The sequence below is a fragment of the Meleagris gallopavo genome, chromosome 7 (genome assembly GCF_905368555.1).
Source record: "Meleagris gallopavo chromosome 7, MGAL_WU_HG_1.1, whole genome shotgun sequence".
Classification (NCBI taxonomy): domain Eukaryota; kingdom Metazoa; phylum Chordata; class Aves; order Galliformes; family Phasianidae; genus Meleagris; species Meleagris gallopavo.
This window is the reverse complement of record NC_139410.1, coordinates 17,043,116-17,070,652: the sequence shown is the minus strand read 5'-3', so window position 1 is coordinate 17,070,652 and position 27,537 is coordinate 17,043,116. Positions and strand designations below refer to the sequence as shown.

Here is a 27,537-nt window from a genome sequence, read left to right as displayed (position 1 = left end):
TTAATACCCTGACTAATATTCTGGCCACAGAACCACAAACGGTAAATGAAGGTTGATGGAACAGCACTGAAACCTGCATTGAGTGCTACTGGCCTGCCAGCACGTTACCAATGATTTCTGCAAGCTAACATTACTTTACATCACAGCTCCAAAGCACACTGGCGAAAACACTGGAAGAATCTCTTGAGTCCCGAGTCTACAGAGCCTCCTACTCCCTTAAGCTGCTAAAAAAAAAAAAAAAAAAAAAAAAAGCCTGACTAGAAAATGCTTGTGATTTTGTGATTTTCCTCAACTTACAAGCCCCATTCCTGAGGCATCCAAACCCCCAGAGTCACTTGCCACACTGGCAAACTCATGAAAAAGAAAAAGAAAAAAAAAGCAGCAGGGATATGAAGAAAGATGCCATTGTAGAATTCTGTGAACACTGGTTTGAGAACATACCAGGTTTCTCAAGCATAGTAAGCAGATGTTAGCGTGACAAGGAGGCAGGGGGTCTTAATAAGAGCCATCCCACTGAATGCTTTTCGAGCAGAAAAATCTCTCAGTGCATTTTTTGGCTTGATAACTGGAGCGCTGATGACATGGTTTAATTGAATTCACAGGAATTTAGCAAATAAAGTTCATGACTATTGTCTATTTCACCAATTTCCAAAGCAACAAAGCACATGCTGTCACACTGCCTGCATGTTTCTGAGTATCTCCTACTCTGTGGAGACTTTTGAAAACTGGCCAGCTGGTTCAACCAGATTTGACACTGGCTAAGACTTTCCAATAATAATTATGTTCTAACAAGTTTTGTAAAAACAGGCAGCCAGAGAGAGGAGGAAGAGAGACCTGATAAGATCAGTCAAGGGAAAGGTAAGAGATTGCTCCTTACAAGCCCCTGCAGAATCCTGCACAAGTCACACAGGAGGAAAATGATGAATGTGTATCAGTCATAAGAAAAGCCTCATTTTGAAGTTGTACCTTTTTAAAAGTGGAAGTCAGTCAACCAAGAGACACACAGTGGGAGGATAACTGACATCTTTAATTCTGGATTTCACAGCACAATTTCTTATTCAGAAGCATTAGTTTCTGTTTGGCCAAGCAGTTTTTATACAAAACCCAAAGTGTTTCCGTAAAATCTCTTAATAATAATCAAGAAAGCTCTGAGAATGATTTGAAATAAGTCCTGGTCACACTGTTACGTGCATTTAAAAAAGAATAAAGAACATCTATGTTGTTTCATAGCATGACTAGGAACTCGTTCTGTTAAAATGCCTACCCAGAAGACATATATGCTTATGTACACCTAAAAAGGCACTTAAAAATGTATTTTTGAGTTATAAGATAACCTCATAACCTTTGACAGACTTTGACTCCTTACAAAGTATCTTAATTTTAACCTTCACATTTCCCAGTCCATCTGAAAAACAGACACATGTATGCAGAGATTACATTTAGATTATAATTTAAAGCCAAACCAACGTAGTTTGAAAGCAAACTAGAAACTTTATAACTGCTTAGTTTTTAAATTGAACTAGCACTTATGTCAGAAAGTGAAAAAGGAAGAAGTACGATCTCACAGATGAGTAAGTTGTTTCCTTGAGTTACTTACAATTTCAAATAAATAAGGCAGTATTTTGAAATTCTGACAGTACAGGAACTCCTTAACATTTCCAAGACTCAGAATATTAAAAAAAAACCAAACCAACTAACCATCAACTAATAATGTCACAAAAGCAGGAGAAAAGTATAAAGCGAATTCAGGTTCAAAAATTCAGTTAGCTTCTTTAATAAGTAAGGTTGATTTATGTGAGCGATAATTGTGGAAAATAACACAAAAATGAAAGGTGGAGATAAAAACAGAAGGTACAATGTAGGTATATACTATACATAACAAAACAAAAACAAAATAATTAAGATCTGTTACGTACCAGGAAAATTTTTTAGTATGATGTAAGGAACTATCAAGAAAACATGCCATTTCCAAGCTTTCTCTAGACAGAAAAGAGGAACCAGATGCCCACTGCAAGATGTACCTGCAATTATGGTAGATGAGTAAGCAAATGGCATTATAAGAAAAAAAGAAAGAGAAGCATTTTATGTAAATGCTAAATTCTCATCAACATTTTCAGAGAAATTATTATCAGTGGATCTGTAAAATAGCTTTAAGGGTGTATATATATGTGCGTGTCTATACAAACAACAGTAGTTAGAGCTAATTTTGGAAAGTTCAACTAAAAACATTCAGTTTTTCCTTGGAAAATAAGTCCTCATTTAAAAAAAAGATTAGAGTACAAAATAACTGTAAAGAAAATTCTTAACATTAAGACAGATTTTTTTTTAAAGAAAAATGTGAGAAAACCTATTTCACTTAAGCTATTTTTTTTTTCATTTCTAAATTAGGTTTTGAATCCAATCACACATTGTCCAGATCTAGCAAGAACTAACTACCTTATGACTGAAGTCTTTCCTACCATAACCCCTAGAGTAAGAGGCAAAAAGAAACCCACACCCTCCAAATCCAAGCAAAAAAGTAATCTCTCAGAAGCAATCACCAAGCTTTGCACTACCGTTATGAACTATGACTGAAAAAATACATTGTGGGAGAGCAATTTCCTCTTCAGTGCCTGGTGAATAGCAGGCACTACCGCTTTCTGAACTGCGGAGAGATGTGCCAGCCACCTGTTCGAAGGTATTATCTAATTTGAAAATGTCTGTCAGATGTTTGTATTCAACTGTCACTCAGAATAGTTCAAAGAACTTCATTATCTGCTGATGGGTTATCACTGTTTCAATGCTGCTACTAAGGGACTCATCTTGACAGCTGATTGACTGATTCAATTAGACACATTTAAGATGTATATCAGTACCCTGTGGAAAGATAAACAAAGTGCCCATTCCTTTTATTGGTAGGTGGAAGTTCCTAGTTTAAGGGGAGCTGAAACCAGCCTGGCTGATTTCCTAGATTTCACAGCTGGAGCTACTTCAGAATTACATTCCTAGGCTTTCTGACTGCAAAGCTGCTGGCTTATTTTGTACTTATTTTTGGAGCAGAAGAATGAGAGGCTATTCACGATGGCTTTTTAATTTAGGAAATACCATTAACAGGCTACTACACTAAGGGACTCTCAAACAAATGCACTCTGGAAACAAACTTAAAAGATTACTCCTGTAACATTGTTTACATTATTTTCTAAATACACAGGCCATATTCTTGTAGTAAAAGTCAGTGTAGACATACCCATGTAAGGGATGAAACATTTGTTTCTGTATCTTTATTTAAGAAGAAATGTAGTACTACTAGTAGCCATAAAAAAAATTATCCCTCCAAAAGCTTCTGTCCTGGCCTTCAACGCCCCCTTACATCCCTATCCTTAATATTTCCCATTATCATTTTTAATAAGGAAAGCATCTCAGGGATTAATCTGAAGCACGCTCAAATCACAGAAAAATCACTTTCCTCTTGAAATAAGTGTGCTTTTGGTGAGGTTTGGGTCTGTTTAATAACAACTGCATACTCAGATGGCATATCTTTGCCTCCAAGCCAGCACTGGACAAGTGGTTATCCATCACTGATGCAATCTAGAACAATGAGCTGGAGAAGTAGCAGCAGTCCGCTGGCACTCAGAGGGCAAGTCCCAAATGTAACAGCATGGGAAGAAAAGCTGGGTGACTGTCAAGCATGCTGAATCACAGGAAATTAAAGAGAGCTTCAATTTTGTTATAGACTTTCCCCACACTGGAGTTTAAGCCTCTAATCATGGAGCTAAATAAGTCTGAGCCTGGAAAGTAATACTTTAATATGTTCACAACAACTACAGTTAAGGTTACAGAAAAGCTGATTACAGCAACTTGTTTTAAACATGAAAATAAAACCACAGAGCTGCTCACATGGATGTCTTATGGGACGAATATGTGACTACAGAAAACATCAAACAAAAAACAAGATGTAACTGGAAGGACAGTAGAATCGACTAGAATCAATTGTGCCTCGAGGCACAATCTAGCTCTGATGTTTTTGTTAAACCTCTAGCTCTGGGTATGTATTCACAGCCCAAACACCAGACAGCTGGTGATCACAGCCCTGTGGTGAAGCATGCTAGCAAAATAAATTATCCTGTGTTTGTAATGACATCTTTCCAAGGAGTGGTATTTAATGAGATTTTGGAGGTGTCTGTCTCAAAACTTAGACCTACCAGTAAAGAGCAAGTCCTAGTGTGCTACTCATCTGTCCTATTTCCATGTCAAAGAACAACCTGGTGTGCCTTTGCAAAGGCTGCTTTAACGATACGGATGTGCACTGGAGGATTTTGGCAGTGAATCTTTCCAAAGAGTCTTTCCCCAGTTCTTGGGCTGACATACCATACTACTGAGCTTATTTAAGCATCTGCCAATTTCTTAGTATCAGAAATAGAAAAAAATTCCTCATTCCAAAGCCTGTAAGTTTTTTTTCCCCAAATTTCCTCTGTCTGAGATGTTAACCAGGCAACATTCAGCTTTGCAGTAATAACAGCTCAATAACTTGTCTACTCATGCTTTAATTCTTTGAGAAATAAGAAACTTTTTTTTGTTACTGTTTTCAACATTTATTTTCTGTCCTGAAAAGCTTTTGAATACAGCCTAAAATTAGAACTTTAAATGAATAAAAAGTATATTGGGAAATGCATGGATCATTTAACATTCATTGGTTTGACTTTTTTTTTCCTGCATTGTGAAAGCTTTGCATAAGCAAGGATCTAAGTCCCAGGTTGTCAGGAAGGATAAAAAAATCAGTTCCATAAAACTAGCATAATCCTTAAAAACTATTCCAAAAACAGTATCTTTGAAGCCTGTGGAAAAGAAGTTGCATTGGAATAAATAGAAACATACCATACTCTATAACTAATGAAGCTGCTTTCACTTAACATTCAGTTCATGTTAGACTTTACAGATGTTCAAAATGTTAACTCTGCTAGAATTAGACTCTCCACATTTGGCCTCACTGTGTAATTGGGCTCCTCTGTGAGCCACTAAGACTTAGTTCTCATTCTGCAAAGTGTTTACGTTCTGAAACTAAAAAAATTGCACAGAAATTCTTTAAGTCACTGCCTCTTCAAAATAAGATACCGTGACTCAAAACTCCTTCAAATCAGTGCAAATATACTTAGTCACATATTTGTGGTGAGGAAAGTCATGAGAAGAAACTATAATCAACCATGGCTGTGGTCCTTGCTGTATTTCCTGCATCTTGTAGTCTGTTCACTAACCTTGCCTTTCTGTAAGTTGCTTCTGGTGCTTCTAACACTGACCAAAGCATCAGGATAAAAAAATAATCAGATCACTCTTTTCTTCTCACTTTAAAATTAATTGAATTAGATACACAAAAGAAGAAAATCTCAATTCAGAACCAGATGATTTTTTTTTTAATGGTTAATTGTTAAGGAAAACTTCAATCACTGAAAAACTATCAGCTTCCCATGGCAGTTATTTCTGGGTTGTCTTTCTTGGGTTTACAGAGTCCCTGGTCTAAGGAGCAAACTTTCATATAGATACTAAGCCTGAAAATCTACTCAAACACTATTTTACCCAGCGGGTGCAGCCACTGAAGTTGCCTCATCACATCTCAATGAAAACTGTCATTCCATGGAACACATTTCAATATACTTTCTAAATTTTCTATGTGTCACATAGCTTCATTTTTTATCTTCATCAAAACCTGTATTTTACCCAATTTTGGAGGTTTCTTTCTGTTATGCAGTCATTTCATTAGCCTGTCTAGACAACAATGTGAGGTCATCATCATACCATCTGTTAAACTTGTTTGACTTTGTGTGTTCACAACTCATTTCAGTTCAGATGTTACTATAACATCCTTACAAATGAGGGCAAACCAGACTAAATCATACTTCCCAAGCAAACTACAGGTAATAGATCTACTATCACAGGGAACAGTACTATTTAATGGCATACTGTTTAATCATAGGTTTATTACAGATGTATTTAGAAACCCTTTCAAGCTGATCTTACAATATATTCGTTTTCATCAAATCAACATACTATGAATGAAATGAAAAATGATCTTCCTCTTTCTATATTGCTCCTGTACTAAATTTTGCAACCTTAATACTTTTAAAGTAAGACGGATTACTTTGCACAAAGTATCAAATATGTAGTCACCTCTCTTTGATCTGATTAGTGCCAAGATAGTCTCATCCCACGTATTAGAAATAAGATTATCTAGATAGAAATTTAAGAATGCTGGCATTCTATTTCTTGACCTTCTGAGCTAAGTTGCAACAATAACAACAACAACAAAAAAAAAGCAACTAAAATTTGAAGAGTTCTAAGTGCAATAAGGAGACCAATAGGTATTTCCTGTTTATGACTTCATCCAGATTCTCCCTTCTGCAGGTACGTTTGAAATATTTAGTCATCCACCACTGGCAGATAATTCAGCAACAGAAGTGGAAGCTTCTTCTGCACTTGTTACTCCTGCTCTATTCTGGAATGACAATTTGCAAAATGGGTTCATTTCCCATTTTCATTTGGGCTTTTTTTTAATCTCTTAAAAATCTGATCCAATATCACAGAGCATGAGGGAAGACGGTTTTTGGATAATGCAATGAAATGTACTCACTAGTCTCTTAGAAGTACATTAGTGGTGCACTGAGACCACTGAAGTATTTTCAAGGCTAGACATGAGCCAAATAATAACAACTTCAACTTTTCAGAGGAATGTCCTGGGCCGAGAGATGAGAAGACTTTATTATGTATAAAGATGTATTTAGCACTACTCTTCACAGAGAACAAAAAAGCCACTGCTGTTTTCTCCATTCTCTGTAACATTTGTAATTTGTAACCACCAGTGACACAAGAATCTGTCTTATGATCTATGGAGTACTAATTCCTCTTGCATTTGCATAGAAGGATGCAGAAATAGCCTTCGCAGTGACATACCTATTGCTACATGCCCACTTTCCTCTTACACTATTCCCTAGGCATCTGCTGTTGGCTATGGTCAGAAACAGGATACAGATCATCTGCTACTGGCTATTGTTGGAGTCAGGATCCTGGGATGATCTCATGAAGTTATTCTGGTGTTTCGCCATTCCCTGGGTTTTTGAAAGGTTGTTCTTCAAATATAATATATATGCTGGGTTAGCAAAACAAGCTGGCATGAGAGGGAACGACTTAAGGAAGAACTTACCCTATGCTGATTTTGAGTGAACACTTAAGCAAAGTTTTTAAGACCTACAACTAGAAGTGCACGAAGGTGCAAGTACAGAGCCAGACCAACACACAGGAGTCAAATAATTTATAGGTGAATAGTTTTAGCTAAACTAAGTGAATCCATGAACATACACTCCAACAGGAAATAATTGTTCAGATCGTAGACTGTTCAGATAGAGATTAAGATGAGAAAAAGGAGCGAATTCACATAAAAGTCAGCATGTTTGAGTGAAAGAGAATTATTTAATTTATAGTACTGGTACAAATAAGGAGAAATGCTTGTAATCTGAGAACAGATTACAGAAGAAAAAGATTTTGACGTTCTTATTGACTTTGAATTGTAACTTGCATATGCCAGTCCATAATCTCACTCAGACGAAGTGAGAGGGAAGGCATTGCTTAGTGCATGTTGTAAAGGCGTCAGTTCTGAGGGCCACTCTGTTCTCAGGGCCAGTATGAACTGATACCATTTTTAGGAGACTGTGATTTTCAACTGGCAGGAAATGAATGAAATGAGGGGGGAAAAAAAATTGATTTTATGCCAGTGTCTGGGATATCAGTTCTGCCAACTGACTGTCATCTACTAGTAGCAGATGTGCTATAAAAAGAGATGAAATTTATTGTTAGCATGTTGCTTGACAGCCAAAGCCAATTACAGAATGAAGAATTGAGCCTCTTTAATAAAAGAATTTGCATATGGAAATTACATTTATTTCCATATAGTGATCAGTATTTTCAAGCTGCTTAAAAAAAGGCTTAACTACACTCATTTTATGTTAGTATGCATTAGCATAACTCCCTACTTCATGCACTGTATAGAATTTTTCAGTATAATGTTTGAGTCTGATAGTTTATTTCTCACTGGCCATACATTACGCTTCACAAGCGTTTTCCAAAGAGAAAATACATTTTTATACCTCATATAAAAGCGTGCAATTATTGTCAGAGAGAGATTTTTTAACCCTACAAAAAGTGCTGGTATTTCTTGTTTGAAAAATACCCAACATCTTGTTTGAAAAACAGGCCTTGAAAATATGAGTAAAAAAAACCCAACAAACAAACACAACAAACTGAAATGAATCCTTAAGTCTGGTGAAAAGAAGACTGAAGGAAGGCGTAATAACTATTTTCAAGGATAGCATTGCACTACTTATTTCTTGTTCTCCTCTTAGTGGGCATCATAATATGCTAAAAGCAGCAAGGGAGACTTGGATTATATGCCATGGAAAGCTTTCCAGTAGACAGAAATTGTGGAGCACATGAGCAGATTGTCAAGGGAAATGATGGCAACTTCACCGCTGAAGTTTTTTTTAAGAACTTGCAATACAAGCATATCTTAGAGTGCTTTAGGGAAAACCAATTCTATCTGGGACAGGAGATCAAATATGTGACTTCTCTTGGTCTCTCCAGTATTAATTTCCTGGAACCCTTTGAGGAGTCCCAGTGTTCCCCACCAGAATAACTGTGAACTGCTAACTGTAAACAAAACACAGAGTATACTTTGGCTGTTTTGTTGCATCCTCCCAGGCAAAACACTCCTATGTCTGACCTAACCAGGCAGGTGAGCCAAAATCAGTGCAGCTGCAGTACATTCTTTTTTCCCAAACAAGTCTAAGATACCCTAAAGTCATTGCTAAAAGCCACTGACCCAGTCTGATCATCTCACTCTCCAGTTACTGCCAAATCCTGTACTCCAGCTTCACAAATGCAGGTTTGCCACACTCAACGCATTCTGAAAGCTGCTGCAAGGGCCATTTTCCCAGCCTGCTGCTTTGACTGTGGCCCTCAGCGACTGCTTCTCCATGATGACCCTGTTTGTTTCAGCCAGCAAAGTAACCATAAACCCCAAGGCAGGGGTGATACGTTTTCAGATAATAACTATTCAATATTGGCACATTGTTTCAACTATTTGCTCAATAATGAGAAATTCACTACAAACTGATGAAAAAAAAATAAGAAACGAAAAGGAAAATATTTGTTAGATAACCTCTGCCTTTAGGCAGGTTCTTGTGATGCATTTTCAACCAGAACTAATTTCTAACAAAGGTTTCTATTTGTTAATAATTCCTAAGACTGGCTAGGGAGTGGTACAAGAGGAGAGGAGTAGGCATGAACAAAAGAGGCTTTTATTTTCAGAGAAAATTTTGGATGTTTTTCAACTTTTACTTAAAACCTTTTTTGTCTGTAAGGGATTTTTCTTTTTCTTTCTTTTTTTTTTTTCTCTTAAATAATGAAAACTCAGCTCTCAAAAGATGAGACATACATTTTAGAAAAAAAAAAATAAAATACTAATGAGAGTAGACTGCCACTTAGAGCAAAGTTTATAGTAAATATTGGATCCCGCATTTCAGGACAATCTCTGAGGAAATTTTTTCCATTTTCAACACACATTGCTACTTCTTTTGCCTTTGCCCACTAGCATGGACTAGAAACAACACAGGACTTGCGTCTTCCCCAAGGTGCCCAGCCCATAGTGTGCTTTGAATAGCTGAAATATGGCAGCACTGCACTGAAACGGCAGTCACATGAGACTTTTTGAATTTCCAAAATATAATTGTGCTTTTGCTCCCTAACATAAGTATTGTAACAGTAAAATAATATGTTGCAAAAAGAGACTTCAGAAAAAGCTACTCTGCCGAATAGAACTCTGTGAGATTATTTTTTCCAGGGTAACATCATTCTTTGCAGGTCTATGAGACCTATGCTTATCACTTGGAGAGTATCATTCAACTGTCTCCCCTGCTATCTCTACGTAGTAACCCCTCCTATGGAAAAATATAATTTTACTACCTCTCTGACTTACTACTGATTTAGCTGGATACAGCTTCAAAACGAATTGCAGGCTGACTGTAACACTCAGTTCCAGCTGATTCATTCTGTTTTGCATGAAAAGCACTGGGAAGATCACTAACACTGTGAAGCCTTCATGTAGTAGGTAGACATTTGTTCATGTCACAAATTTGATATAAAGTGGAAGCAAATGAAAAGCCAGGAAAAGGGGGGGACATGTAGGTTAGAGCAAACAAAACAGTCACAAACTGACTGCAGTTGATAGTCTGTCTTACCACTCCATTCACATTGACTTTTAGGGTGTAAATGAGTGCAATATTTGGTCCAATTTGAGAAGGTTGGGCTTCCAACCTCCTGTGTATGTGTATGTGGATACTAACAAGCTGCCATTACTTTTTACATTTGAAAAGAAATAGTGAATAATACCTGGAAGGTGGGAGTTGGAGAGGAAGTATTCCATTATTCAGGTTGCCCTTAGTAGCTGCTGTAAAAATGCTAGGTTAAAGAACAACGGGAAAAATATACTCTCTTATTAAATGCCAAACAAGCTCTCAAATTAAGAGGTATGTGAACTTAATTGATGAGAAGGCTCAGTGGGTGCCTTGGGAAGAAAATGCACTAAAACACCCAATTGCTAGGTGTTTTGAACAAAGTGCTGAAAGTTTCTGGGGTGACTTGCACCCTTTCTGACTTGAGTAAACTTATCTTGCTTTCTGGGATACTTTATGTTACTAAACAACAGTAAATTGCGTAATATAAAAGAAGAGTTCTGTTGCAGTTGTTGGAAAAGTGAGCATTTGTGGGTTTTGTTTTGTTTTACTAGCAAGTCAGCATAATACACAGTCAAGGGGAGATCCCCCTCCCCAGTCCAGAGCAAGTTGTCATAGCATACTCCTTATGTGGCAATGGATTTTAAAATCAATTATTTGTGTTAATAATTAAAAAGAATTTAAGATGGCTACAGTTTAACGTAGATTTAAGCAGGCCTTTGTGGCTAACGAACAATGTGAGTATTCAACACATACAGAACACAAGTATGCATGCCCAATTACAGAAGAACTAACGTTGAATAGAAATTTCCAAACATAAAACACATTAGCAAAATTATACAATTTTATAACCAATTTCTGACTGTGACATAAATGTTCATAATGAAAAGGAAAAGAGGGGGGGAAAAAGTACAAGACTCAGAAGAATGAGTCAGAATCTGATTTGGTGCTGGCAAATATCCAGAATGTTATAACTGATTTTGGTATAACTGAGATTAGAAACTCTCCCACGTAGTACAATAAATTGGCCCAGGAGATGAGAAATAGAATTCCAACTCATTTTGTGATGGCTATGTGATAACACTGGTGAGCTGTGCAAAAAGCTTGGTAAGCATTATGCAGTGCACAACCATATAAAAATAAATCCTCAGAGCAGCTGACATTTGATGAAGGAGATGAATTCAACAAAGTATCTTTACATCTGAGTAGGAGGCAACAGGCACAATCTTTTTCCCAAACAGCTCCAGGATGCTAAATAACACTGATGGGATGCAAAGACGCTGAGCATGGAAGAAAGATTTCTGTGTTCTTTTTATGGAATGTGAAGTGTCATTTCATTTTGTATTATCTTAAGTCAATGTGTTAATTTCTTTTGAGACACCCACCCACTGGCAGTGAAAAATACACAGTGGATGTCTGAGTTGGGTGGTAGGAAGAGTGAGGCTTATTAACATTTAAATAGATCTATCTGAGCAGTAAAATGGATATGCTAAGTAAATGGGTGTGCCAAGGAAACTGATTCTACCAAGTGGACTAAGACGACAAAGGATCACTCGATGAAGATGATGAGAGTCAGCTTTCAAAAACAATTAGAGCTTATAGAAGGAAGTGTCACCCATTATTTTGGGTAAAAGATGCAGCACTAGTAATTTATATGATAGACAGCAATTGTAGCTGTCAAAAAACAAAACAAAAACACAACACAACAGAATGAGGAGATAAAAAGCAAAATCAGGAAGGAGGAATTCCAACAAAGTTAAAAAAAAAAAAAAAGAATGCTCAAGAGTAACAAGAAAATGGGAACATGAAAATTTGCTTTCAGTTGTTTCACCAAGGTCTGCAGACCTGCACTAGCTGAAATGTCTGGAATCTGCACAGGTTTTGCAGCTACCATGTCCCTGAGGACGGCAACTGAGAGAAGAGCATGTAAAGAGACGAAGATCTGAAAAACCTTTGCTTGCTGCAATCATGAAGAAGGAATAGCACGTACATCCTATCCTGTGGCTCTGAGTCAGCTCCCGTTTGGTTCCCTTTCTGCAGAAAGAGTTGTGAGAAAGTTGATGACACTGGAGTCCTCTGAGATCCAGGTGCAACAGCTGAGGAGCCTCTGTAGGGTGCATCAACAGCGATGGGAACAGATGCTCCAGTGAATTTGGAACTGATTATCTTCCTATCATATAAGAGCCATCTAGAAGTCTAGCATCATACTGGTTAAAGCAAGGACATGCTAAAGTAAAAGTCCTTACTTATAAAGGGGTATTTTCCCCTTTAAAGCAGATACAGCAGATGCTTATGGTCACAGTTAGCGACAGGGTACAGTAAAACTAGGAAGCCTCAGGGAAAGTCTTAAACTAGAAACAAAGGGAAGGAAACACTTCCAATGAAGAGAGAAGAGACAACTATTCTAGCAGGCATGGAAGATTGCCAAGCAGAGATCTGCCACAACAGGCATTGGAAGTCTTCAAATGAAAAGGCCTGGGAAGCACTGCAATTACTGTGCCTTGGTTCACCTCACATGCTGCAAAGTTCAGAAAGCTATCACGTGTTTCTTGAATAGCACGACTCATCAGACTTCCAGAATTGTTTCTAATAAGAAAGCTCAGAAATAGACTCATAAGTATTAGCGAATCATCAACTCTGCTTTATTGCAAGCAAAACAAAAACCCGACACTTCTAACATACGAGTTTTAGTTCATAAAAATACTGCATACGGTCTTCACAATTCAGAAATTAAGTCTCATTTTAGCTTTTTTTAGGTCAATATTTTAAGAGCTTTACTTTAGTAAGCTAGTGGCATTTAACGGTATTAACATTTTTCTGTTCTGACTTTTAGATTCACTTAATAATGAACTTACAGCAATATCAGAAGTTTAACTGCTGAAGACTCAACAACTGATACCAGTAGTATAAGGATACACAACAAAAAGTAATTTACAAACTACAACTTCAAAAGTAGAAAGCAACACTCAATTAGAACATCCTATAAGGAGACCTTCCTGAAAACTCCTTTATCAAAAATTGCCCATAGAATTGCTCAGAAAATTTGGGTGACTTTCCTTTTTAAACTTATCACTCAGTATTCAATTACAGTGTATACAAGGGCTGCTCTGAAAGTAATGCCTCCTATTTTCTTATTTTGGCCCATGATGTCAGAGGCAGATGTATGACAGTAAAGGCTGAACCTGTCTGTGAATACTCCATTACATGGTGTTGCCATGTGACAGATGGCAGCAGAGGGGCACACTGACAAAATAGCATCTGACATGGAAGTGCATATGGATAAAAGCGTGCAACTGAATTCCTCCATGTGGAAAAATTGGCATCCACTGACATTCATTGATGCTTGCTGAATGTTTATGAAGACCAAATAGTGGTTGTGAATGCAGTGAGGCAGTGGGTGGTGTGCTTCAGTAGTGGAAACAGTGATGTGGATGACAGGCTACATTCTGGACAGACATGAGACCTTTACAAGCGTGGCATGGAGGCTCTTATTAATCATTGACAAAAACACATCACTAATGGTGGTGACTGTATTGAAAAATAGTGTTTTGTAGCTGAGAATTTGTTCTGTCAGCTAATATTATTGTGCTCTTTGTATCTGTTGAAGTTTCTGCAGAAGTAAGAGGCCTTACTTTTGTAGTGACCTACATATTCAGACGCTTATACTATGAAAACTATTTTTTAATCTTCCAAAATTATATTTGTTCTTTGGAAGACAATGTTTCGTGAACTAGAGAATACTTGAACGCTTCTGTAAGGAAAGATGAGAAGGATTTAAGACATTTTGATCATTTTTACCATGCAAAGTTCTGATACAATATGAATGCTTTCTTCCTTGAACAATGAATATATTAAACTATTATCTATTCTAGTGATGTTTAACAGAAGATTTCAAAATATTTCTCACCAAGAGGAAACAGTTTAAGACGAGAGTGTATTAAGATAACTGGACTCTCATATGAAACCTATCTGTTTCCCTAGGAATCACAACCAAAAGGAAGACTAGCTTTGAGTACAGTTTTAGAACAGCTCATAATCATTGTGCGGACTGCCAGCATTTCACTTGCTAAATAAACAAAGTTCACAGTTGAATTATTGTACTATACCATATGCTTGTTGATCCTTTGGAAAGGTTGAAGGATCTAGATATTTCAGTATCAGTCACCTATCATTATGAAATCTTTCTGGTATTTCTCAGTGTCTTTCTGGATTTATCTATGCTAAACAATGTTAGTTTTTGTCACTTTTCTCTTCTGAATCTTGAGTGCACAAAAAAGTATTGGCCTTGCCCCATACTGCTATCTGGAGCATCAACATATACATACTCTGCTTATTATGCTATTAATATTCATAAATGGGCAAAACATTCCCAGATCCTGACAGATATTTGTCAAAAGATTACTGTTTTCATACATAACCCATAAGCTAATTTCTGCATAGCCTCTACTTTTAAAGGCAGATGAGAGACAAAACACGTCATCTGTGGTTTGTGGTTGGAAGAATGCTAACAATTCTGTTAGTTCATTACAGCTACAGATGTCAAACACCGAGGTGCTTACAGGTTATTTCCAACTTAAAGTGTACAGTGAGTGATTTAAAATACTGCTATACTTAAAACTACAAGCAGTTTGACTATGATCTGTATCACAGAAAAATGCCATTCTACAGTTTTCCGTTTGCAGAAAGATCTAATTATACTTGTGAGGCTCAGATGTTTTCAGAAACCAAAAACATTTCCAGCTATGTTTCTGGATTCTTGGCTGTGCTGCATCTGTTTACACAGCTCCACTGTTGCATACCCAGAAGCCAATAGTGCTAAACATGGAGAAACTATCTGTGACCAATACTGGTGCAGGGCTGACTTTCTAAATGAGTCAGCCTTGCTTTTACTCTACACTCTTTAGATTCTGAGATATGGAGTGTCTGTCCTGCTCTAGAGACATTACAGGACCCTGCAACATCTTGCATAGCTGCTTTGAGAAGGCTTAGAGGAAACTGCTCAGAAAGGTCTCAGGACTCCTTCTTGGTCAGTGGGACTGACAAACATTTGTTTGGTTCTACCTGCTGCATACAGGTACTGCCAAGAAAGAAGCATAACAATAAGATCATGGCATACCTTTTTAAGGAAGGAAAAACAAAACAACAAAAAAAAAAAACCCACACCAACACAAGACACAACAGCACTGTTAGTAGTCATCAGGCCTAGCTATACAGAATCACTTTAGAAATGCCTGGAATATAGAATAATCATTTTCCCCTATTTGTATCACTCATTGTCTATTTTGTGAAAGAGTTGATAATGAAAGTAAAATGTTAACATTTAAGTAGAGATAACTATCTTTTCCCTTTATAATATAACAAAATATGGCTGGAAAATGTGTTTATTCTTGCAGAAATTAAGTAACCTCCACCTGGAAAAAGTGTAAAATGGAATACATTTTTTACAGTTCACGTGGCATAGCCAGTGCCCGGACGGCTTGCTTCATGTCATATCCAAGCACGGTACAGCAACACGTTAGTTTTATATGTCAACAGGACTCTGAAAGAAATCCAGGTTGATTCCTGAGACTAAACTAAACTTTTATTCTTGTGGTTTGCAGTTCTAGAAACAAAAATCACTGTTTTCTGTTGTCTCCGGTTCAGCAGAGTAGGGATTGATGTGGTTTTGTGGTTTCCTTAATTGTAGTAGGAACTAACCAAAATACCCAGTTGGTCCTCTTGCTGTGTCATACTCACCATTACTTTTGTTGAGTCATTACTGCACATTACAATGTTAAAAGGAGATCCCCTAGACACCCTTTTTTGTTGTTCTTCTTACTTTCATTATAGCTAACTTCTCTTTTACAGCAGACTTCAAGCTTGCATTGTATATTCAAATGTCATTATTAAGTCTGAACATATCATAGAACTATAAAAATGTTGAAGATTAATCTCAGTGCACAGTTTGACAAGAAAGAAAGCATCAGTTCTTAAACATTCTTACCTCTATACATGTTGCTTTGAATTTATTGGTGATTATGCCTCTTCACAGCATCCTCCTCATGCAAGCTGGACATCTGAAACAAAAGAAAGGAAACTAAATTAAATGTTACTCCCAAAACTCAGTTAAATAGAACATATGTTTTCAGATATTTCATCAAAATGAAAAAGCAAACTGAAAGTAAATGGGAAATTACTAAATCTTTAAAATACTCCTGATTCATAGAAGGGTATTCTAGTAAAGCACCATTGCTTTATTTTCCCCGGGCATTTGCTACTCCCAACAAACAGTGACAGGATAATAGGCTAAGAAACTTTTGATCTGAACTCATATGGCTTTTGGAAAGGTGAAAGAAAACTCTAGTGCTAAGCCAGAAGAAACAGAAGCCTTATGAAGGGGTGTTTGAGTTAAAAGCAATTCAAACACAACTGACTTTGGAAGAAAAATCTCAGACGTTCCAGAAAGAAACACTCTGTGAATCAGTCCAATACTAAAAGAATTTGAGACAAGAGGAAGCCAAGGCACTGTATCTATGATGATCTCACAGACATAGACAAACATCATATGGATAACATTTCTGGCTAGGGCTAAGGTTCTGCAGATTGGACGTTCTTAAAAATACTGAGTATGAGTTCGCCATGGATGTAGCCAGTCAGCAATACCAAATGCACGCTGCAAAACCTAAGACAACCTGCTGTTGGAAGATAGATATATTGCCGTGTGAGATTAAGAGCAAAATTTCCAATAACACAGGAAAGAGAACACAACGGAAACTTTAAGATTCCCACTTGTTCTCAGTTCAAAGTTAATATAATTCTACTTATAGCAGACAGAAACACATACCTTGTATCACTGGAGTAAAACTTATGTCAATATCTGTACTAGCTACTGACTATTAATATCACATTAGCAATCAAATAATTATCACTGCAGCGTGGACGTGATTTAATATGTTCTGACAACTCACAAGTGGCCCATTCTCGCCCTTTGATTTCAAGCCCACCATTTCACAGTTGATTATGAAGAGTTAATGGAAGAGGACATACCAATGACAAATAGTTGATATAAGCTATACAAGATTAAATGAAGTCATACTGAACATTGAAGAAAACAGTCAAATAAACTTCAGAAAGCTACAGTAGTATAATCTGTTCAGAAGTTCTGTGGTATGAAAGATAAAAACCTTAATTTTAGATGCTCTGTGAACTGAAGAAAACGATCTCTGACAACTTTAGGTGAAGCAAACAGAGAAAAAGCTACAAGAATGCCAAAAGACTGGTTTCATAGCAAGTGGAAAGGAAAACTTCCCAACAAAAAGTAGCCAGCAGTCTCTAAGGTACAAGATCATGCTAACGTAATTTGTCACACCCAGTCCTAGAACTTTAGGAAGAAAAGCTATTGAACAAAACCACATATGACCTTAATTCTCTTTAAGGGAGATGGATGCAGAATGTGTTATGACACATCATGACAAACAACAGGTGCAACAGGTTCCAGCTCATCAATCCATCTCAGTGATGAAAGAAATACCTTTCCCCCAAAATTTCCTTCTGCACACATTAGACATCAAAGTTCTAGAGAGCACAGCTGTTGAGGAAAAGTAATTTCCAAGATAAAGTTAGGGGAAAATATTTAATCTTGCTTGTAGTAAATTCTTGCCATTCTGTTGAGATGCTCCAGCCATCTATATTTTGAAGCAAGCTTGGAAAGAAGGCAAGAAGCTCTGCCACCTCGGACAAGAAGTGACCACTGTTGTTCTTGTATGGATCTGCCTACTTGCAATACAGCTGGAGGGTGTTGAAGCTCTGTGACAACTCCGGCTTTTGTCAGGAGGGTAAGGCCCCGCAGTGCTGGGCCAGAAGCTGTACGTTTTCCAACTTTTGATGCCCAGGCAGCATAAAAGAAGTGGTAGGCAACCTGACCTGAAAACAACAACAAAAAAAAATGAAGCAGCGGGAGAAAGGAGTGGGTAGGACTTGATGGGACAGGCTGTAGACAGGAGGCATCTTGCATGATATGAACAAGGAAATAATACTGCACAAAGCAGGAGTAGGATGTGACTCAAAGAAACCTCACTTCCCAAAATTCACAGGAGAACCCAGCACATCTGTGCACGGGTTTACAGACGCAGCAAACATCTTTGAAACCCTCTGGCAAAGGAGGTGGTCCAAACTAGAGAAAATTAGACTTCTCTAGTTTTCTGCTGTTCTTTGCACTCAACTAATAAAAGCTTAAAGTAGATCTAAAGGCCTGGTATTCCTGATGATCCTTTGCAAGCACATAAGCCACAATCATACTTCCAAAAGTTAAAAATCTATCTTCATCTAGCAGATTTTGTTTTTGTAAGTGCAGGAAGTTTCATGTGAATGTTATATTTCATGTGAATGTTAAAGTGAAATTAAATTGATTGTAAAATCAAGCACTTAAAAATTATAAATAGTCAGAATTAGAGCTGTCTATGCAATATTAATGCATTTAATTTTAGCATTACCTGGATTATAATGTAATTTATAATTGCAGGATCATATATTTTCCCCTTAATTTAATTCCCTTGGGATGGATTAATTCAGGAAAAAAAAAAAAAATCTGTTTGTGAACTCCAACATGAACCACATATTTACTAAACCCATGAGTCAGCTGTGCAGATAGAGCCAGGATTAAGCATAATAAAATCTTAGAAGATTATGAATTTTGCTTAGGAAGAGGTTGCTGTTTCCTTAAGGATCAGAATCTAGTCTTAGACACACATACATAATTTCTTATTATTATTCTGGGATAAGGAACAACCATTCAAACTTCTTTCTGTGTCCTCCACAGGGATTTGTTAGGTTGCAATACCAACTCATATCAGTATGAAAGATCATGTTTCTAAAGTTCTTATTTTGCTCCTTCTACCAATAGTGTGACTAAGTTTGATCCAGTGTAAATTTTGTAATTGCAGTAATACACATCTGTCCCCAGTACCATCTCCTAAATCACTTGCTCCACTATCAGACTCGGCCCTTCTTTGTGGGTCCCACACAGTCGTGCCAAGTGCTGTGACTGCACTGCTGTCTCTGTCCTCTCTGCCACCAAGAGAGGTAGTAGAGACATAACTTCATTAACTCAGCTTTCATCAGAAACAAACCAGGACTGCAGGTGCCTTTAATAGCATATGGAAAATGGCTATCAGCACTGCTCCTCCAACGAAGGAGCAGCTGTGTGGCTGTGGAGATGGCTTTCTTGGCCAAAGCTGGATCCTGCTCTGCCCTCCCAAGAGCAGTATCCTCTTTGAGTGACAAAGATGTGGTGAGTTTGCAGTAGTAGAACATTTCCATGAAAACAATTATCCTTTTTATAGTCTAGTCAGCACTTAACAGCTCAGGCAGAGTACTAGGCTAGAGCTGCTGCACTCTTCTGAACAGCAGATTTGCACCTCGCCAGCCTGGACCAGAAGCTGAACAAAACACGTCTGTCTGAAAGTGCTGCTTCTCACCAACCTGCTGCAACTCCTGCTGCATCAGCAGTGCTGAGCACTGATTTCTGTGCATGTCACTGTGTGTGGTGAAATGTCCTGGCTGCAACCAACACAAACTCTAATTTGTGTTTTTGCTCCTGAGGAAGTTTCTATCTCCCCTTCAAAGGGTGAAACAAACAGTACCTTTTGGCAGCAAGGTACTTCTTCCAGTAATGTATAAAAAAAATATTTTTCTCCCTTCCACTGAATTCAATATCAAATTCCCAGTATTGAAGTATCAACTCCCTCTCACCTGAGTTAATTTGTATTTTAAGTTCTGCTTTGCCTTTTCAGCCTTTTAAAGCTGTCATTAGGATGTTTACCCAGTTCTCCAATTTATGTTTGCTCATTTGTATTTGCCTATATAAAACATTGAGGCAGCTTTAATAAACGAGCAACAAATGAAATTCATAAATGAACCTCTTTTGTGAAGTTAATATAAGTTCTTACGCCATTGTCCAATACAAAATCTGACTGACTCAAGTGGGAAACATTTTCCACTTACCTTTCTTCATATATCCATACTCTTTACTTACTATTTAAAACTAGATCCTTCACAACTTTATCAGGTTCATAAACTTTTATTTGTAAAATTAAGGGACTATATCGGATTTTTTTAATCCTTTCATGTGGCTTTCTCCACCCTGAAAATGTACAAAACCTTCCTTTTTTTAATGTTTGTCCTTTCATCCACTAAAACAATTTTTTTTAAAGCTAATTTCAGCCCCACCTCTGTTTTCACCTGCTTCTCAGCAATGCCTGGTTCTTGTAATTGCCTGTTTCCATCCCAGATGCACCACCATGTGCCTGCCTGGCTCAGACATGTGTGGGTAATTGGCCATGCAGGTGTCCTTGTTCAGTTACCCACTGTTCCCACTTAGCAGCCTTGTATAAAGGTCACACAAATCAGTTCAAAGGGAAAATATATTTCAGAAGCAGCCGTTATAGAAGTATGTTTGGGATACAACGCTTTGACGGAATTGTTCAAGTACTAGTTTTAAACAACCACGTGCAGGTTTTGTGACCTGACTCCTGGTCCTTCAAATGCTGAAGCATTCCAAGTGCTCTGTAGCACATAGTGAAATATGTGAACAAATTTCATTTAATTCCAGTTGTGAATGTTTCTATCAGCTGGTATGCAGATGTTTCAGACTGGCTAACATGAAGCAAAATAACTGCCATTAAAGTTTCCACATCCACGTGACAAGAAGTTTGCAGTAGAAATCTACTGCCTGCTCTAGATGGTTAGGCCACACGAAAACTTTATTTGCATAATCCTTTGTTCTGAACTTCATATCTTAATTCCTAAAGACAAAAAAAAAAAAATTATTTCAAGCTAAACAAAACTGGCAAGTAGTGTACGCGCACATCCCTGTTCCTTGCTGCTTTCTCAGTTGTTTTTCTTTTCTTTGTAAAACAAGCAGGAGAGGAGCTGAAGCACTATCAAGTCAGGGTGGCGATGTAAACAAATCAGAAGAGCAATTTATTGTTTTGCTTTGCATGGGTACAATGCCCCATACACATGCAAGAAAGGAAAGTCTGCCTTTGATGCTTTACATAAGAGTTTGACATGTCAATACATGCCAAGACAGCTGTATAATATACACAGCATAAGGGTAAACAGCAAGTTAAAAAAAAAAAAAAAGCAGGTAAACTTGCTTGTTTGGTATGTGTGTGAAAAGCATAAATACCACATTGCTCACATTAGACATGCTTATACTCTGCTTATTTGCATTTGTTTTCAGCTAGATCACTCCACACAGATGTGGCTGCAAACAGTAGAGTTAATAATGCCTAACCAGTATAATTCAAACAACCCCCCTGTAGACAAACATCTAAAAAGGCACTTATCAAATAACACACTGCTGTTTCCTAGGATTATTCCTGTAACTGAATATATCTGCAGAAGTCCAAAGACTAGCAAAATGTTAAGAAAGTTGGATAATGAAATCAATCAACTGCTGCCCTCCCTTCTGAATCACAAACCTCTGGCTTAAGTCAGAACAAATGCATAGAACTGATTACACTAATGATAACCTGTGAAAAGTTTGGGGCTTGTCCCTCTTGAACACAAATGTGAGTACTTCAACAGTGGGGCTAAGGAGGGATGCTGTCAGCCCTTCTCAGAGACAGGGCCAATCAGTCAGCCAGCTGCTGCTCAGTATTGTCACAGGAGTGGCTGGGAACAGGGCCTCTAACCACCCACAGGGACAGCCCTGCTCTGGAGTGTTTATGTGCATGCATTTTAAGATAACGGCAGGCTTAGGTAAATAGCAAAATATATGTTCTAACTTACATTAGTATTCACTATATAACAAAAAAAAATTATCCTTATTCAGTCTGGTCTGTAGCAATTGGACAGAAATGAGAAAGATGTTACAACAGAGGTGTGACGATGGATGGACCAACACGACAGAAAGGTGCTATAAAATAATGGAAAAAGATTGCTCACCCATATCAGAAGATTCTAGGTTTGCAGGGAAAAGACCAAAAAGAGATCTCCAGAAAAAGATCATTCCCTGACTGCCCCAGTCAGCCCTTAAATTAGGTCTAAGAGAGTTGCAGTCAGGTTCTACTGGTGGCACACCTGAATTGCCTTCACCTGTGCTCCCAGGGCTGACCGGGTCCTTTCCCCAGGTGCTCAATCAGTGTTCAGACTGTGACTCAACTGTTCCCATGCACTGGTTGTTGTCTACTAGTATTTTCTGTCTTGATGATCTGTTCTCTTAAGCATTGTTAAAACTGCTCACTTTGGTACACACACACACACACACACACACACACACACAGAGACATCACTTTGGTACACACACACACACACACACACACAGAGACATCTGGCAGGACTTGGCAAGTGGGATACCTGTAAGTTCCTCACCTATGCTGAGGTGGTACTTGTGCTTCTGGTACTTGTTCTGTGTCACTGGGCACACTGGAATGTGCTTTTTTTTCAATTGAAAAAAGTAGGATAACTACAAGAGATGTCTTTTTTTTTCCTTCAACTAGGAGGAAAAAATTAAGTGCTGGATTGTAAACCATCTCCCTTTGACCTCCTTCTGTGACTGTGTTTCTGACCTTGACAGGCACTTTATCACTGCACTGCAATAATGAAAGAATGAGAGATATCAACATGACACGTAGTGGGTAAATGGTGTCCAGCCACCTCACACCGATTCTTTCAGTGTTCTGCTCTTGTCTCCTCTGCAGGAGTTGAAAGATTAACCAAGTGCCTACGTCACTAGTGGGGAAAAAAAAAAAAAGTATTCTCATTAAATAAACAAGGAAAGGAAAATGTTGAGCCCATTATCCTGAAAGGTGCATACTACAGAAATTGTCTTAGTCAATGCAGTTCTCAGTTTCAATGTTTTGTGTGTAAAATCTGTGTGCCTGCCTGAAGCACGGTGATTGAAACTGAAGGAGGAATTTAACCACTCTCATCTTCTGTTCTTGTGACACTGAGACTGGACGAGTGTGTTCTTCTCTGCAGCCTTAGTGAAGCCCAATAGTTCAGATAGAAGAAAATGCAAAGCTTCTACACAGATATTTGAGGATTGTGGGACATGGCCTCTCATTGCATTTTAAGAGGTACCTAATATTTGATGAAAATTCAGACATTTTCTGTTGTGTGGTATGCATGAGTCCAGTAACAGGACAGCACACACAAAGCAGTCTTGATGAGTGATCCAGAATGCTTATGAGTTCTAACATTAACAGCCCTTGTTACTGGCCTAGAGACTTGTTTTAATCATGAGACTGATGCTTATCACATTATATGATACGAAGGGCTGTGGCTTCCTCAGGAAATGGAGGTAGGCAAGGAAATAAGCAATAAGCCCTGAGTCATCACCTGTCTGTCTTTGAGAAGGACAACAAGGGCATGGTGCAAGCTGGTTGTGTATGGATTCAGGACTCCCTTCTTAACTCCATTAGTGATAATTGCTGAAGACAGGAAACTAGATGTGCTTTGAAGAAGTGTTCCAAGGTTAGTTCTATCAATAGTATTTTAATTTTTTTTTCTGGTATATATTTGTATATCAGAATTTATAAACAGTGTATTTGTAAATGGAATAATACTTTGTTCCAGTTTTTTTGCAAAGTTGCTGCTGGGTAACAGATGATGCATTCTTTTGGAAGTTGAAGATCAGTGGTATTTCTTTTCTGAATAAGGAGTTGGACTGGAATTTTGTAAGAGAAAGGTACTTAGCCTAGAAAGACATTGAAGCAAACTCCTTGTTAATCTTCACTGTACACATTTTTCAAAAAAGATTTGCTGTGAGAAGACTCAGAAGTAAGCATTTTAGAAAATGATTAAAAGCAAACTCCACTTCTCAACATCCAGTTTATAATTCTTCTGTGATTCATAGGTTCTATTCATATTACTAGTTTGATTTCCTTACCAGCTTTTCTGACTCAATTGTTCTTTATTTTCCAGTCTTCCTGTTCTCACCTTAATTTGCAAATCTGTGGTGCACTTCCTTATAGAAGGCTCAAGGGAGATGAAACAAAAAGTAAAAGTAAAAGCCCAAATCCTGTTCCGTGGCTTACAGTAACTCATGTATAATATAAACAGTGGTCACTCCTATAAAAGATTTCAGAAGAAGGGCACGCATCTTTGTTAATGAGTAACATATTGGAGGGCAGGAATTGTGTACCACACTGGCATGTGATATTTTTGTTGCATATTATATTTGTCTTGTATGTTACTCAGGGGAGATAACAATAAGTGTAGCAGGAAGACATGCTTCCTGACAAGGAACTCGACACAGTGAGGCCAGACAGTACCAAATGGAGAAGAAAGGGATCTGTTGTCCCAGATGTCCCCTTGAGACTAAATAATTCCCATGGTTCTTATGTGTGACCTCCGAAACCACTTGGTTTTATGGAATCCAATCTGTGATTAAAATTCATGTATTGTAGTTAAATATATGTAACTAATGTAAAGAAAAACGTTATTCTTAGATAAATTAGTCAATTTGGAGTTATGAATTTAAATTAGAAGGCACAGAATTAGGGAGTGTATGTTTTGATTCAGCAGTGTTTGAGAGGTTTGAAAAATTCTTGTTTCTGGAAACAATGAGATAGAAAACCTGCTTGCAGGTTTCACAGTCGATCTCCGGCCAGAAAGGATTCCTGTCAAGTGAAATATTAACCGAAAGGAATGCAGTTTTCTTAGGGCAGTGAGCTCTTGGCTTCAAGAGAACTTTAATGCAGAGTTAAAGTGACCATTTAAAAACATACATGCATCCAGAGGATTGGATGGCTGTCAGAGCAGAACAGGATCCTTCTATCTTTCAGCTGTAGTTTACGTGTTTGCAACTAGTCTGGTTCTGCAGTGCTGAAAGGTAGTTTCCAGCTGTACAGTGGCCAAATGTCTATGGCTTTGCTTGTGTCATTGCAGCAGGCAGGTGTTTATATTACGCAAACTATCACAGCAGTTGATAGCTTTATCAGTAATCTGAACATTTCAGGATAGAAAGAGCTCAAGGAATATTTCCTTCAATTTTCTTCTCCTGGAGAGTGGAATCTCTTCTGCAAGTTATGTTCTTCATAAGCAGGCTCAGATTTACACTGGGTCCACAACAGAAAAGGCAGCCTGCTGGATGATAGGTATATGGTCCCAAGTCCCATTTCTTCAAAGCACGTGCTAGATCTGCCAGCAAGTGCCAAGTTCAAGCTACATCCATTGAACCAACCCTTCAGATACTTGTTACTACAGGAAATGGTTTTTAGGCCCCAAGAGGCATTTGTGTTAGAATGCCAAAAAACCAGCAGAACAACTCATTCCTCCCGACAAGTGAGAAAGGCTAAGCCTCTTAACTACAATCCAAACCATTATGTTCAAGCAAATCTGGGTGTTTCCCTGATTTATTTATTTATTTTTTTTGTTCACACGGAGATCCGTATACCAAATATAACATTCTGTCCTTGGGCTCCGATCAACTCTGAAGTGTTTTGCAGGTGTTCCTATGTACAAATGGAGGAGACTTGTGTGCTGGAAGTCACAACTATGGACAATTAAAAAAAAAGAAAAGAAAAGAAAACTTTTTTTGTCTGCAGACTATGTTTCTTTGTCTTAGCACCCTTTCCTCCCCAGTAGCTCGATAACACAGCCTAAGTATAGCTGCACAATACTGTTTGAAGTGTCTCTCTCTTACCCAATCAAATCCATTCTTGGATCTAATCTGGACCTTAAAACCAAACAGTCTTCAAATAAAGTCGAATAAACAAACAAATGAATTCCTCTCCAGGGAGCCCTGCTGTAGTTCCAGATCCTCTTCAGAAAAAAAAGGAAATCAAATCAAACAAGCAAGTGGGGATATCTCAGGCTTCTGGCACAGCCAGCAGACCCAACTTCTTGTAGAAGTTTTCTTGGCTTGAGGAAAGGCATTGAGATTCTTTTCCCTTCTCTACTGTGCCTTTTCTGGAGGTAATGGGCTAAAATGCAACAGCACTGAGGCTCCTTCTCAGAGAGCGTATTTGAACGCAGTGTTGCTTACTCTGAACTTTTCCACAGTAATATCCTCTCTCTTTGTCAGCTCAAAACAAAACATTGTCCTCCTGAACATCTTGTTTCATGAATACATCAGTATTCTTTTTTTCTTTTAATTTTATTTTAGTAAGTATACTTTTAAAGAAGTATAGCTATAGAAACACTCAGGACCTTTTGTCTTTCATTCCAGTAGACCAGCACGCCACTGATAGAAGCTGATATGAAGAAGCATATTCCTTGTTGCAGTATTCCTTGTCAGGAGGAAACTGCCTGTGTTTTCTTTGAAGTAATTGCACTTTCAGAACCCTTGTGAAAGCACACTGAATCCTTCATCAGAGAATAACAATTCCACTTAAAGATTCTTGTCTTTGTATACAAACATAATAAATAGAGGAGAGAAACTTTCAGGAATGCCTTAGAGGAGAAGGTGGTGCTTTAAAGCTCTTTGGACACATGAGTTTTTGGCTTTGGAACAGCTAAACTTGGGCACACTTCACAGTTAACTATGGAGATACTAACAGTAGATGGATTCGCTGCTTTTTGTGGTGGGTTTCTGTCCACTCATAGGCTCCTACAGATTTGTTAAGACTAGTATCTTCTTGACTAGGAAGTTAAGCAGAGGGAGATGGGAGGAGGTAAGCATTACATCCCAAATCCTATCCACTTGTGGCGCTGAAATGCCTTTCCAGCCTAAATGATTCTATGTCTGAATATCTGAATAACCAATCTTCTTTTTTTTTTTTTTTTTCCTCCTAGTTCCTGCCTAGCTAGTTCTGCTTTGATGTTGGTGTAAAAACACACACAGACACACCCCAAAAAACAACACAGTGGAGGTGATTGATGGATAAATTAATTAATTGGACTTTGCTTTGCTTAGATATAGGAGATAACCCAGAACTTGTAACTGGGAGCAGTAAATATATGTGCAATAAACAAATAAGAGAATCTAAATTTCAAAGAGATTCTGTCACCTCCAAATTTATGGAAATGCATCCTGTTGTTTTGTCTTCATGATGAACTGTTTATCTTTTATCATATTTTTTGTGATCTGAATAGAAACACATTCTGGCATCTGTTCTATGCCAAGTTACTCTTGCTATGAAGACACTTACATTTTATTGCATTGGGCTATTTGCCACTTTATGTAAGCTACACCAGCTGCTCTTTCTATTGCACAACAGATTACTGTATGCAGCATTCTGCTTTCCTCTAAAGCATATAATGCTTTGTGAAATCCAGATAACTAAGTCTCTAGGAAGCGATTGTAAGTTATATTAAAACTATGATAACTGAGAACAGAAACAGCCTTGAAGAATAT

At 37.8% G+C, this 27,537-nt stretch overlaps 2 long non-coding RNA genes across 2 annotated transcripts in view; one reads left to right on the top strand and one right to left on the bottom strand.

Annotated features, from left to right (window-relative positions):
* Nucleotides 1-1,072: 1,072 nt before the first annotated feature.
* The window catches only part of LOC146543980 (uncharacterized), a 48,983-nt gene continuing 22,518 nt past the window's right edge, over nucleotides 1,073-27,537 (bottom strand). Inside the window, exons 3-4 of the long non-coding RNA XR_014884551.1 lie at nucleotides 16,237-16,309; nucleotides 1,073-2,021 (exon numbers count right to left, since the gene is read on the bottom strand). This is a non-coding gene — a long non-coding RNA (uncharacterized LOC146543980). The remainder of the gene's footprint in view (nucleotides 2,022-16,236; nucleotides 16,310-27,537) is intronic.
* LOC104911734 (uncharacterized) overlaps nucleotides 23,514-27,537 on the top strand; it is a 30,942-nt gene continuing 26,918 nt past the window's right edge. Inside the window, exon 1 of the long non-coding RNA XR_014884550.1 lies at nucleotides 23,514-23,711. This is a non-coding gene — a long non-coding RNA (uncharacterized LOC104911734). The remainder of the gene's footprint in view (nucleotides 23,712-27,537) is intronic.